Below are 15095 nucleotides of genomic sequence, written 5' to 3' on the forward strand. Positions count from 1 at the left end.
GTTTATTTTACACTCCCAGCACCCCTCTACACACTACTCTTGCCTCGGTGGGGAACCAACTTTCGCATTCCACTATTTTAGTATATGGTTTGTGTTGCCCCTAGGCCCAGTTTAGCCTATGGTGATTTTCACTATTTCCACTATTTTGTGACTGTGTTCTTACCTGATTTTGGTTACTAGTGTATATTTTATGTGTTTTACTTACCTCCTAAGGGAGTATATCCTCTAAGATATTTTTGGCCTTGTGTCACTAAAATAAAGTACCTTTATTTTTGGTAACTGTGAGTATTGTCTTTCTTGTGTGTGAGTACTGTGTGAATACAGTTGTATTGCAAGAGCTTTTCATGTCTCCTAGTTCAGCCTTGGCTGCTCTGCCTCTAGCTACCTCCAGACAGCCTGGCTTCTATACGCTTCCTACATTTCACTAATAAGGGATAATTGGACCTGGTATAAGGTGTAAGTACCTTAGGTGCCCACTACAAACCAGGCCAGCCCCCCTACAGCTGCCAAAGGGAATCTGCGTTTTAATTATATTTAAAGGCAGCCCCCATGTTAACCTATGACAGAGATAGGCCTTGCAACAGTGAAGACCGAATTTGGCAGTATTTCACTGTCAGGACATGTAAAACACATAAGTACATGTCTCATCTTTAACATACATTGCACCCTGCCCATGGGTCTACCTAGGGCCTACCTTAGGGGTGCCTTATATGTATTGAAAGGGAAGGCTTAGGCCTGGCAAGTCGGTACATTTGCCAAATCGAATTGGCAGTTTAAAACTGCACACACAGACACTGAAGTGGCAGGTCTGAGCCATGTTTACAGGGCTACTAATGTGGGTGGCACAACCAGTGCTGCAGGCCTACTAGTAGCATTTGATTTACAGACCCTGGGCACGTCTAGTGCACTTTACTAGTATTGTACTGGTAAATCAAATATACCAATCAAGGGTAAGCCAATGTACACATACAATTTACACAGGTAACACTTACACTTTAGCAGTGGTAAAGCATCCAGAGCAAACAGAACAGGAAAAACAGAGTCCAGCACACAGAAGCAAACTGTGAGGTAGGAGGCAGAGAGTTACGGGAGGTCATGCCAATGATACCAAGTCTAACACGTGTCCCCCCAGCTGAAAGTGGAGAGCAACTACCCAACCTCATGGGAGTTCTCATTACTAAGGCGGAAGAATCTGGACAGACCTTCAGCATTAGCGTGGTTGGTGCCAGGGCGGTGTTGCACCGTAAAGTCCATTCCCTATAGTGGGATGGACCACCTCAACAATTTGGGATTCTCATCCCTTATCCGCACAAGTAGGGTCTTAGCTTATTCAGTGCCCAGACCACAGCAAAAGCTTCACGTTCAATTGCACTCCACCTATGTTCCCTGGGAAGTAACCTCCTGCTAATGAAGGCTACAGGTTGATCTAGGCCCTCTTCATTAAGCTGTGAGAGTACTGCTTCAATATCATGCTCTGAGGCATCTGTTTGCACAACAAATTTCTTGGAATAGTCGGGTGCCTTCAGCACTGGTGCTGTGCACATGTCAGACTTCAGGGCATCAAAAGCTGTCTGGCAAGACTCAGGCCCTCATTATGACATTGGTGGTAAATCCTGCTTACTGCCACGGTGAAGGCCGGCAACATACTGCGCGGTGGCAGATAGCGGTTCGCCATATTATGAAACACATACAATTAAATGACAGAATACAGTTACATGCACAAACACGCCAGCCCAAAGGTCGGTGGTAAACTGTCAGTACCAACACCCATACCATTACGCCAACAAAACAATGCCCACCACATCATGCCCAATGAAGCACCACGATGGACATTCAAACCGTTGGCGGTGCACACTGCCACGCTCAGAATGGACACCCAAAACCTAAACTACACAACATTGGTCAATTGAAAAAAACACCCACACACACACCACACCCACCCACTCACACCACTATAAAACACACATTACCCACAACCCCTTACAAATACAAATCATTGTCACCAGACAGACATCAAGACCCCTGTGACAATTACACACACACACACCCATACATCTCTCACACACTCCACTATGCACACCCAATCACACTACCCAACACTCACACACTTACACACACCACATAACACCCATGGCCCTCACAAAGGGGCCATGAAGAGGAGTTGCGGGTCATGGTGGAGGAAATGGTCACAGCCATAGCTGTTTGGACACAGGTACAGCAGATTTCCATTGCAAGGAAGATGGAGCTATGGTGGAGAATCGTGGATAGGGTGAATGCCGTGGGAAAGCATCAAAGAACAAGGGACGACATCAGGAAGAGGTTGGAATGACCTACAGGGGAAGGTAGGCTTTGTGGCAGCAAGCCACCAGCTCACCATACAGAGGACTGGAGGTGGACCCATACCTCCTCCCCCACAGCTCATAGCATTGAAGGAGCAGGTCTGGGCATTACTGCATCCTGAGGGACTCACTGGAGTAGACAGATGGACTGGATACTGGTAAGTCAACATTTACCACTTATCACCCCCATACCTGCATGCCATCTCACACACTCACTCCCATCTCTCCACTCCATCCCACACACTGCACCAACGCAGATAACTAACCCCAATGCCAAGCCCTGCATGTCATACCATTGCATGGACAGTCCTCCCAGCCCTGCATGGACACCCATCACCAAAGCATGCACAGCATAGGGGTACTAACAATCCCACAATATATCACCATACACATTCAAAGGTGCCAGGGCAACAGCAACAATAGAGGGGAAGATAGGGATATACAATATGTCACAGGCATGAAGCATAATACATCACTTACATCCCCACAGGTGCCCCAGCCAATCTCAGCGGAGAGGAGGTGCCATGACTATCCAGTCCCACAACAGAAGACGCTGCTAGTGATGACAGTAACTGGACTTCAGGATCTGGATCAAAAACCTGGCCCATCAGGGACCACTGGTCAGTTGGTCACCCCAGCCCACTCCCCGTCCACCACAGAACCTCCCCCATCAGTATCCAACACCACAGCACCCACCCAGCATACCTACTCCTCTGTCCCCGAGACACGTCATTCAGCAGTGTGCCCATCTGTACAAGGACCCCAGTCCACACCTGGCCCTCAAGACAATCAAGGACCTGGGGACAGTGGCAGTGGGCACACCATTCAGGGGACACAGGCACAGGGCAACAGGGACACTGGGAGGACCGCTGTGAGCCAGAGGGAGGACAGGCCCAGGGAACCATGAGGCACTCACTAATGTCCTGTGGGCTTACCAACAATCCCAGGACACGATGGGCCAGATCCTGAACAACATGCAGGAGAACAAGCGGCTGCAGGAGGAACACCATCAGGAGATCAAGGAGGACTTGTAGGCCATCAATACCACCATGATCTCCATAGGAGGGGTGCTGGCAGACATGGCCAACATCATGAGGGAATCGACTGCACAGCAGCGGCCCCTTACCTCTAGCCAATCTGTTGACCAGCCCACCACCTCCGCTGCAGCTAGTGGATGGGAGGTCCCGCCACTGGACCCCCAGGCCACCAGCACCCCTTCCCGTGCAGAAGGTGAACCACCCCACAAACGCTCCCTGCGACCCAGACAGAAGCCAGAGACACTTACCAAGACCAAGACCACCACCATGAAATGAGACTCTCCTGATTTTTCCCCTTGTGTCCGACCCTGTCACCTTGTCCACTTTGAACTGCCTTTGCTCCCCTTCCCATGGCCCCTTGGACACTGGACCAGTGCTACAAACAGACTGGAACAATAACCTGAACTTTCCTCCACAATCACCCTATTCCATTGCACTTTTCAGTCACTTATTTGCACTACAATAAACACCCTTGAACACAATTTGAGTGACACTGTTTTATGTGTTGAAATGTGCATTTATGGGAACAGTCACATCTAGTGCAAATGATCTGAACACTATGATAGTATACAAATAATGACCTGTAACTGGCTGTAGTGATCACATCAGGACATTGTTGTCATATCACCAACATCTGGAAAATGAGAAGCCATAGGTGACAGTAAGTTGAGATGCAAAGGAAGTGAATGCCTTCATCCTACAGACACACAGAAAACATCAGTAGTCAGAGTAATGGTCAGTTCCACTGTCTCACCTGTGTGTCATTGGAAGTATTGACGTATAACTGATATTCTGTTGTCCTCATCCTCATCCTCACTGTCCTCAGGGCCACTGCTGCCACAGGGGCATCTCCAGTCTCCTCCTCCTGCAGAAAAGGCCCATGTCATCTGAGGGCCAGGTTGTGCAACAGGCAGCATGCCACTACTATCTGGCAGACCTTTCTGGGTGAGTAGCACAGGGACCCACCTGTCAGATGGAGGCACCTGAACCTGGCCTTCAGGAGCCCAAAGGTCCTCTCGATTATTCTTCTGGTTTGCCCATGTGCCTCATTATAACGGTCCTCAGCCCCTGTCCCTGCATTCCTCGCAGGGGTCAGGAGCCACAATAGTTTTGGGTAGCCAGAGACACCTGCAAGTATTGAGGGACAACATTTAGCCTTACACAATGCTAAGGGGATAACACCTGAAGGCATACACTGACATACAGTGGGTGGGGACGCTGGCTCACCTATTAGCCACACCCTGTGCCTCTGTAGTTGGGCCATCACTTTTGGGATGCTGCTATTCCTCAGGACAAAGGTGTCATGCACCGACCCAGGATACTTGGCAGTGACGTGGGAGATGTACTGGTCCACCAGGTACACCATTTGCACATTCATTGAGTGGAAACTCTTACGATTCCTGAACACCTATTCATTCTGGCGGGGGGGACAAACGCTATATGTGTACCGTCAAGTGACCCAATAATATTGGGGCTATGCCCCATTGCATACAAGTCTGCATTCACAGTGGCCATATTTTTCACCTGGAGGAAAGCAATGTAGCTGCACATGTGTTTCACCAAGGCAGACAAAACCCTTGCCAGCACGATTGAAAACATTAGCTGTGACAGTCCTGTTGCCAAGCCCACTGTCACTTGGAAAGAACCAGTTGCTAGGAAATAGAGCACTGACAGCACTTGCACAAGAGGGGGATCCCAGTTGGATAACGGATAGCTGATCTCAGGTCATGCTCCAATTGGGCACTCAGCTCTGTGAGTGTGGCCCTGTCCAGTCTATAAGTCAGTATTATGCGCCTGTCCTTCAGTGTAGCGAAGTCCACAAGGGGTCTCTACACGGTGTTTGTCTTCTGCTCCCATTCATTTGCAGCGATATGTATCTAAGGGACACAAGAGTGAGTAGGCTGTCACAATTTGAACAATGGAACCCCCATCTCAGTGTACATAGTGCGTTTATGTGATGGGACAGTGGGAATGGCAAGGTATGTGCAAATCTAGGCAGTGACTCAGTTAAGGTTAATCTGATCGTTGTCCACCACCATGAAATGACGACCACCTGTCCTGTATGTAGGGACAGGTGGAAGTGAGGTAACTCCGCCGACATTGGGCATCGTGGCAGAAGGCGGTCTTGCACCGCCATGCAATTCTTCATTGGATAATATGGGGCTCTATGGAGTACAGTGGCCAATGGGGATCAGTGCCTGTGGTATCGGTATACACCGCCACAGACGTGACTGCTATTTTCTATCCGATTCTTCAATTGTTTCCTGACCTTCAACAGGAGAACGGAAAAAGAACAAGTGAAGGACGGAATGCTAATCAATGTCAAACATTCACCCCCAGTACAGAGATCTGGGCCCAAATCCATAGTTTTTTTGCTACCCATGCCTCTACAGTTTGGACCCAGCCATATGCAGATCAGTCTTGACCCTGTTCCCCATGGGAACAGTCCAGCTCGAACTGCCAAGCCAGGTTCTCCCTGGACTGGAAACAAGCATCCTAGGATTGGTTTCAGGGTATCACCCTTCATCAGCCAGGCTAGCTTGATTCCAGTGGCATGGAGGAGCACGGGACCCACGTCTGGCATACCCTTCCCACTTGGGGCAGCAAATGCAAAAAGAACAAGTGATGGACAGAATGCTGAACATTGTCAAACATTCACCCCCAGTACAGAGATCTGGGCCTAAATCCATCAGGTTTTTTTGCTACCCATGCTGTTCCAGTTTGGACCCAGACATATGCAAATCAGTCTTGACCCTCTCCATGTGAACAGTCCAGCTTGAACTGCCAGGCCAGGTCCTCCCTGAACTGGAAACAAGCATCCTGGGACCAGTTTCAGGGTATCACCCTTCATCAGCAGGCTAGCTTGATTCCAGTGGCATGGGGAGCACGGGACCCACGTGTGGGCATACCCTTCCCACTTGGGGCAGCAAATGCAAAAAGAACAAGTGATGGACGGAATGCTGAACAATGTCAAACATTCACCCCCAGTGCAGAGGTCTGGGCCTAAATCCATCATTTTTTTGCTACCCATGCTGTTCCAGTTTGGACTCAGCCATATGCAAATCAGTCTTGACTCTGTTCCCAATGGGAACAGTCCAGCCCAAACTGCCAAGCCAGGTCCTTCCTCTAACTGAAAACAAGCATCCTAGGACTGGTTTCAGGGTATCACTCTTCATCAGCCAGGCTAGCTTGATTCCAGTGGCATGGTGGGCACGGGACCCACATCTGGGCATACCCCTCCCACTTGGGGCAGCAAATGCAAAAAAGAACAAGTGATGGACAGAATGCTGAACAATGTCAAACATTCACCCCCAGTACAGAGATCTGGGCCTAAATCCATCATTTGTTTTTGCTACCCATGCTGTTCCAGTTTGGACCCAGCCATATGGAAATCAGTCTTAACCCTGTTCCACATGGGAACAGTCCAGCCCAAACTGCCAAGCCAGGTACTCCCTGGACTGGAAACAAGCATCCTAGGACCAGTTTCAGGGTATCACCCTTCATCAGTCAGGCTAGCTTGATTCCAGTGGCATGGAGGAGCACAGGACCCACGTCTGGGCATACCCTTCCCACTTGGGGCAGCAAATGCAAAAAGAACAAGTGATGGACAGAATGCTGAACAATGTCAAACATTCACCCCCAGTACAGAGATCTGGGCCTAAATCCATCCTTTTTTTTTGCTACCCATGCTGTTCCAGTTTGGACCCAGACATATGCAAATCAGTCTTGACCCTCTCCATGGGAACAGTCCAGCTAGAACTGCCAAGCCAGGTCCTCCCTGAACTGGAAACAAGCATCCTAGGACCAGTTTCAGGGTATCACCCTTCATCAGCAGGCTAGCTTGATTCCAGTGGCATGGGGAGCATGGGACCCACGTGTGGGCATACCCTTCCCACTTGTGGCAGCAAATGCAAAAAAGAACAAGTGATGGACGGAATGCTGAACAATGTCAAAAATTCACCCCCAGTACAGAGGTCTGGGCCTAAATCCACCATTTGTTTGCTACCCATGCTGTTCCAGTTTGGACCCAGCCATATGCAAATCAGTCTTGACTCTGTTCCCCATGGGAACAGTCCAGCCCAAATTGCCAAGCCAGGTCCTTCCTCTAACTGAAAACAAGCATCCTAGGACTGGTTTCAGGGTATCACTCATCATCAGCCAGGCTAGCTTGATTCCAGTGGCATGGGGGGCACGGGACCCACATCTGGGCATACCCCTCCCACTTAGGGCAGCAAATGCAAAAAAGAACAAGTGATGGACGGAATGCTGAACAATGTCAAACATTCACCCCAGTACAAAGATCTGGGACTAAATCCATCATTTTTTTGCTACCCATGCTGTTCCAGTTTGGACCCAGCCATATGCAAATCAGTTTTGACCCTGTTACCCATGGGAACAGTCCAGCCCAAACTGCCATGCCAAGTCCTCCCTGGACTGGAAACAAGCATACTAGGACCGGTTTCAGGGTATCAGCCAGGCTAGCTTGATTCCAGTGGCATGAGGAACACAGGACCCACGTCTGGGCAGCAAATAAAAAAAAAACAAGTGATGGACGGAATGCTGAACAATGTCAAACATTCACCCCCAGTACAGAGGTCTGGGCCTAAATCCATCATTTGTTTGCTACCCATGCTGTTCCAGTTTGGACCCAGCCATATGCAAATCAGACTTGACCCTGTTCCCCATGGGAACAGTCCAGCCCAAACTACCAAGCCAGGTCCTTCCTCTAACTGAAAACAAGCATCCTAGGACTGGTTTCAGGGTATCACCCTTCATCAGCCAGGCTAGCTTGATTCCAGTGGCATGGAGGAGCACGGGACCCACGTCTGAGCATACCCCTCCAACTTGGTGAAGCGAATGCAAAAAGAACAAGTGATGGACAGAATGCTGAACAATGTCAAACATTCACCCCCAGTGCAGAGACCTGGGCCTAAATCCATTGTTTTTTTTGCTACCCATGCTGTTCCAGTTTGGACCCAGACATATGCAAATCAGTCTTGACCCTCTCCATGGGAACAGTCCAGCTTGAACTGCCAAGCCAGGTCCTCCCTGAACTGGAAACAAGCATCCTAGGACCAGTTTCAGGGTATCACCCTTCATCAGCAGGCTAGCTTGATTCCAGTGGCATGGGGAGCACGGGACCCACATGTGGGCATACCCTTCCCACTTGGGGCAGCAAATGCAAAAAGAACAAGTGATGGACGGAATGCTGAATAATATCAAACATTCACCCCCAATACAGAGATCTTAGCCTAAATCCATCGTTTTTTTGCTACCCATGCCGTTCCAGTTTCCAGGAGAACACCTACACTGCGTGTGCTGTTGTGACCTGTATCTGGAACCTACCATTGCCTGTGTGACCGGGGAAAGGGCCTCTGCCTTCACTGCGGAGGAGTTGGAGTGATTAGTCCTACCCCAGTACAGACTGCTGTATGGGCTGCCTGACCAACAGGTGAGTACACCTTGGGCATGATGCATGTGGGAAGGATGCATGGAGATGTGTATGCAAGCATCGTGTCATTGGGGTGGAATGTCTTTTGGTGGTGTATATGGTGTGTGCTGTGCGATGTTTGTGCTAATGGTGATGAAAGCGGGATTGGTGGGCCATATGTGTGACAGGAAGGATTGTATGTGTAATGGTGTCCTTCCATCTGTATCGCCTCTGCAGGTCAGTGCCCATCAAAAGAAGGGATTATGGTGTGCCATCGCTAAGGACGTGCGGACCCTGGGGGTCTATGGCATGCGAAGGGGTGCCCGTCAGAACCTGACCCCCCTGATGACCTGCATACTGGCGGTGGCCTACCTAGAGCTGGATGGGCGCTTGAGGGCATCACAGCAGCCCCAAAGGGGTGAGTACAGTGGCCTTTACAACAATAATTTGTAGGTGGCATGGCATCCGGGTGTTGGGTGTCAGTTAGTGGGTGCCCCTTTATGCCAGGCCAGACATTGCAGCGTGATCCAGCTCAAGGATAATGCTTGAAAGGAAAAAGAGGTAACCTAGCTAGTTTGCATTCCATGGCAGACAGGGCTTAGTGGGTCCCAGGAGGGGTGCAGTTGGCAGTGGTTGGCCCTCAACGTGCTGTGGAATCCAGCCAATTGTTTGACAGTGCAATGCATAGTGCTCAATCCTGATCCATGTGTGTGACGATACTGTGTGTCCCTTTTGTAGTGTTGGTGCAGTAATTGACCTAGTGCTCCCTTTCTCTCTCTCCCCCCCTTTTTTCTTCTGTCATACTGTCCATGTGTGAATTAGCATCATCTGGCGGAGGAGCAGGGGAACTGGCGACAGAGGGAGCTGCATCCAACAGGACCAAGGAGGCAGAATCCACCTACACAGAGAGTACCAGTGGGACGGAGGGCGAGGGGAGCACAACTGTGGAGACAGGAGGTGACAACACAGTCTCGGATACCTCCTCCAATGGAAGCTTCCTGGTGGTGGCAGACACCTCTGTGACCACCTCAGCTGCAGGTACAGCCGCCACCCCCGTGCCAGTACCGCCCTCCCAGTAGCCTCTCAGCTAGTTGCCAGTGCCTGCTCACCAAGGAGGGTGGGCATCCCCTTCGCCCCAGGCACCTTAGGCCCTGCCTCAGTGAGCCCTGCTGCCCTGAGCTAGGAGGCTATTGACCTCCTGTGATCCATCTCTGTAGGGCAGTCAACCATTGTGAATGCCATCCAGGGGTTGGAATGCCAGATGCAGCAATGCAATGTATTCCTAGAGGGCATCCACTGTGGATTGACGGCCCAACAGAGATCAATTCAGGCTCTAGCCTCTTCTCTGATGGCAGCCATTGTCCCCGTACCTAACGTCCCCGCTCCATCTACCACTTCCCAGTCCCAGTCTCCTGAACCCCAACCCATCCCATGCACACATACAGACGAGCATGCACACAAGACATCACACAAGAGTGGCACAGTCAAACACAGGCACCGCATTTCAGCCCACAAGCACTCACGCAAACACCAGACAGTTGCAGACACAACCACATCTACTGCCTCCACTGTCTCCCCCTCCTCCTCCCCCACCTCCCTCCCAGTCATGTCCACACTCACACCTGCATGCACTGCATCAACATCCACCACCAGCATCACCACACCAAGCAGCACACACACCTCACTAGCAGACACCTCCACACAATCCATCCATGCGTCCCCTGTGTCCTCTCCCATCCTGTCTGTCCCCTCCCTCCTAAAGGACACAAACACAAGCACTCAGACACCCAACAGCCATCCAGCTCACACACACATGCACACTGCCCATGCACCTGCACCCAAATCCAGCAGACATATACCTCCAACAACCACTCCCTCAACCTCCACTCCCATTCCTCCTCCCTCTCCCCGCCCCAGCCCAGCCCCTCAGACAAACAGTCCACGCAGACAGTGGAGGCACCTCCTAGTCGTAGAGGCAAGACAGTGAAGGATCCCACTCCACCAGCCAGGAAGGGTAAGGATCCCACACCTCCTGCCATGAAGGAGAAGAAGCCCTCAACTCCTGCCATGAAGGGGAAGGAGCCTGCACCTCCTGCCATGAAGGGGAAGAAGGCTTCAACTCCTGCCATGAAGGTGAAGGAGCCCACACCTCCTGCCATGAAGGGGAAGCAGCCCTGAACTCCTGCCATGAAGGGGAAGAAGCCCCCGACTCCTGCCATGAAGGGGAAGAAGCCCACACCTCCTGCCATGAAGGGGAAGCAGCCCTGAACTCCTGCCATGAAGGGGAAGGAGCCTACACCTCCTGCCATGAAGGGGAAGCAGCCCTGAACTCTTGCCATGAAGGGGAAGAAGCCCTCGACTCCTGCCATGAAGGGGAAGAAGCCCACATCTCCTGCCATGAAGGAGAAGAAGCCCTCAACTCCTGCTATGAAGGGGAAGGAGCCCGCACCTCCTGCCATGAAGGGGAAGAAGGCTTCAACTCCTGCCATGAAGGTGAAGGAGCCCACACCTCCTGCCATGAAGGGGAAGCAGCCCTGAACTCTTGCCATGAAGGGGAAGAAGCCCGCAACTCCTGCCATGAAGGTGAAGGAGCCCACACCTCCTGCCATGAAGGGGAAGCAGCCCTGAACTCTTGCCATGAAGGGGAAGAAGCCCGCAACTCCTGCCATGAGGGGGAAGAAGCCCTTGACTCCAGCAGAAGCTGTCAGGGTAACTCCACCAGTGGACACAGAGCCCTAACCTCCAGCTGAGGCAGTGCAGCCCACTCCTCCTGCAGTGGTTGCACCTTTACCTGCTGACACAGTTCAGCCCTCACCTCCAGTAGAGGCTGCCCAGGAGGCACCTTCACCTGCTGACACAGTGCAGCCCTCACCTCCAGCAGAGGCTGGCAGGGTGACACCACCACCACCACCAGTGGTCACATAGCCCTCACCTCCAGCTGAGGCAGTGCATCTCTCACGTACAGCAGAGGCTGCCCAGGAGGCACCTTCACCTACTGACACAGTGCAGCCCTTACCTCCAGATGAGGCAGTGCAGCCCTCACATCCAACAGAGGGCGTGTAGGCCACCATCCTTGGCCTGCTGTACAAGGAGCCCCATCTAGAACCAGTGGGCAAGTCACCCACCTGAGAGACTGTGACCTTACACTCCCCAGCACAGAGAAATGGGCATGGAGCCCCCTCCAGAACCAGTGGGCAAGTCGGCCTCCTGAGAGACTGTCACCTTGGACTCCCTAACACAGAGAAATGGGCATGGAGCCCCCTCCAGAACCAGTGGGCAAGTCATCCACCTGAGAGACTGTGACCTTGCACTCCCCAGCACAGAGAAATGGGCATTGAGCCCCCTCCAGAACCAGTGGGCAAGTCATCCACCTGAGAGGCTGTGACCTTGCACTCCCCAGCACAGAGAAATGGGCATTGAGCCCCCTCAAGAACCAGTGGGCAAGTCAGCCTCCTGAGAGGCAGTGACCTTGCACTCCCCAGCACAGAGAAATGGGCATGGAACCGCCTCCGGAGTGGGCAAGTCACCCACCTGAGAGACTGTGATCTTACTCTCCCCAGCATAGAGAAATGGGCATGGAGCCCCCTCCAGAACCAGTGGGCAAGTCCCCCACCTGAGAGACTGTGACCTTGCACTTCCCAGCACAGAGAAATGGGCATGGAGCCCTCTCCAGAACCAGTGGGCAAGTTCCTGAATTCGGCTGAGGTGCCCCCCACACCCCCATCCCCCTGAGGCACCTGTCCACTTGGAAACTGATGCTCCTACAGAGTTCTGTGTGGATGATGTCAGGAAACATGTTGGGCCTTGGACTGTGCCCAGTGGCCATGTGGGCTCTTTGTACTTTGGGCTGGGCGTTGGCCCTTTGTGGACATTTGTACATATATCTTTTTTATAAAATTGTTTCATTTGGTGGCTGTTCCCATTCAATAGTTTCTCACTACTGCCTTCTTGTTGTCCTTGCATTATTATGCCGTGTATTGTGTACCATTTTTTTGTCTGCAGCTGGTTGTGTGTATGGTGTGTGTGTGAATGTTGTGTGTTGTGTACGTGTGTGTCACTCTACTTTTCCTCCCTCCCTCCCTTGTGTGCAAGGCAGCTGTACTCACCGCTGTCATCTTCGTCTGCGTTGGTGTTCCAGGTGGAGTATGGTGTAGAAGAATATTGGGAAGACTTGCAGTTCCGGTTCCATGGCGGCATTGTCCTTCTCTGTGTCTCTGATGGTGAGTCTTTCGTTTTCTTTGCAGTGTTTCCTCCAGGCTTTTTATGGTGTTGGTTCCACCCCGGAAATCATGGCAGTGTGCTGTGTCGTGATATGGTGGGCGGTACTTGTCTTCCACCTGGCTGTTGATGGCGACCGCTAGCATGAGTGGTGTTAACGCCCTGGCGGATGATGTGGTACATTGGCTGTCTATGGGAGTTCTCACCGTCATGGTCATAATTACCACCGGCCTGTTAATGGTATTTCTGGCACTTTATCACTCACCATCAATGTCATAATGACCACCTCAGTCCAGATCACATTCTGGGCTGCTTTTTGGAAGATAACTCAGTCAAGGGAGCAACAATTGTGCCATACCACTTGACAAACCTCCTATACTATCCAGTGAGACCTAAAAAGGCTCACACCTCAGTCTGGGTCATGGGAGGCTCCCAAGCCACAATGGTTTCAATTTTTGGCTGTAGGGGTGCCACCTGGCCACTGCCCACCTGGTGTCCCAAGTACACCACAGATCTCTGCCCTATTTGGCACTTGCTTGCCTTAATAGTGAGGCCTGCATTCTGCAGGGCCTCAAACACTTTGCAGAGGTGTTGCAAGTGTTCTCCCCATGTGGAACTGAATACCGCAATGTCATCCTGGTAGGCAGCACTGAAATCTTCCAGTCCAGCCAGCACCTGGTTGACCAACCTCTGAAAGGTGGCAGGGGCATTCTTCATCCCAAAGGACATCACCCTAAAATGGTAGTGCCCATATGCTGTGGAGAATGCAAACCTTTCCTTAGTCCCCTCAGTTAGGGCAATCTGCCAATACCCAGAGGTAAGATCAAACGTACTTAGGTATTTGGCAACTCCCAACCGGTCAATGAGCGCATCAGCTTGGGGGATGGGGTGTGCGTCAGTCTTGGTGACCACATTGAGTCCCCGGTAATCCACACTGAATCTGAATTCTGGAGTGGCACCAGGAGAAGCAGCTTTTGGGACCAAGACCACAGGGCTGGCCCAAGGGCTGCTAGAAAACTCAATAACCCCCAACGCTAACATTTTAGAAACTTCATCCTTAATGTTAGCCCTAACCCTGTTAGTCTCTCTGTAAACTTTATGTTTAACAGGAGGACTGCCTCCAGTGTCCACATTGTGTGTACATAAGTGTGTGACCCCTGGGATCAAGGAGAACAGGAAGGCAAACAGACCCAACACCTGGCGACAGTCCCACTGCTGCTCTGGGGTCAGGTAGGGGGAGAGGTTCACTCCCTCCACAGGCTCATCCTTCTCTCCAGCAGACAGGAGGACAGGAAGAGGCTCACACTTTTCCTCCACCCCATCATCTGTTGCAAGGATCATAGCAATTCAGTCCATTCAAAGTGTATCTTGAGCCAGTCCACATGCAGGACTCTCAAGGGGTTCTTGGGAGTTCGCAAGTCCACCAGATAGGTGACTTCACTCTTGCTCTCCACCACCTCACATGGTCCAGTCCATTTGTCCTGGAGTTCCCTCGGCTCTATTGGCTCCATCACCCACACTTTCTGACCAGGTTGAAACATGACCAGAGTGGCATTCTGGTCATACCAGCATTTCATGTCTTCCTGGCTTGCTTCCAGGTTCTTCTGATGGAGACCCCTGAAGCAGGCAGTCTGGTTTCTCTGAGGCAGCATGTAACTGAATATATCCCAGGGGGTTTCCTAGGGGCTTTCTCCAAAGCCTCCTTTACCAGACTCAAAGCTCCCCTAACAGAGTGGCCATACAATTCCAATCCCAGCGGGGAGAAAATGCCATCAATGCACATCTCACCACAATTTGGATAAAACTGTTGCCCATGGCTGTCTTGGAATCCAGAGGCCCCACAATGTCAATACCAACCCTTCCAAAAGGGCGTACTAACCTTACCACAGGGAAAGGTTTGAGAGGAGCCTTTCAATAAACCCCCCCCAAACTTTTGCCACTTTTCTGACAAGTTGTGCAAGACTTACAATGACCATTCGAGTGCCTGCGCATTAGGGGCCAGTAAAAGTGGGTGACAAGCCGTTCAAAGGTCTTGTCCTGCCCCAGATGACCAGATAAAGGCACATCATG

This window comes from Pleurodeles waltl, chromosome 11 (genome assembly GCF_031143425.1).
Source record: "Pleurodeles waltl isolate 20211129_DDA chromosome 11, aPleWal1.hap1.20221129, whole genome shotgun sequence".
In the NCBI taxonomy this organism is placed as follows: domain Eukaryota; kingdom Metazoa; phylum Chordata; class Amphibia; order Caudata; family Salamandridae; genus Pleurodeles; species Pleurodeles waltl.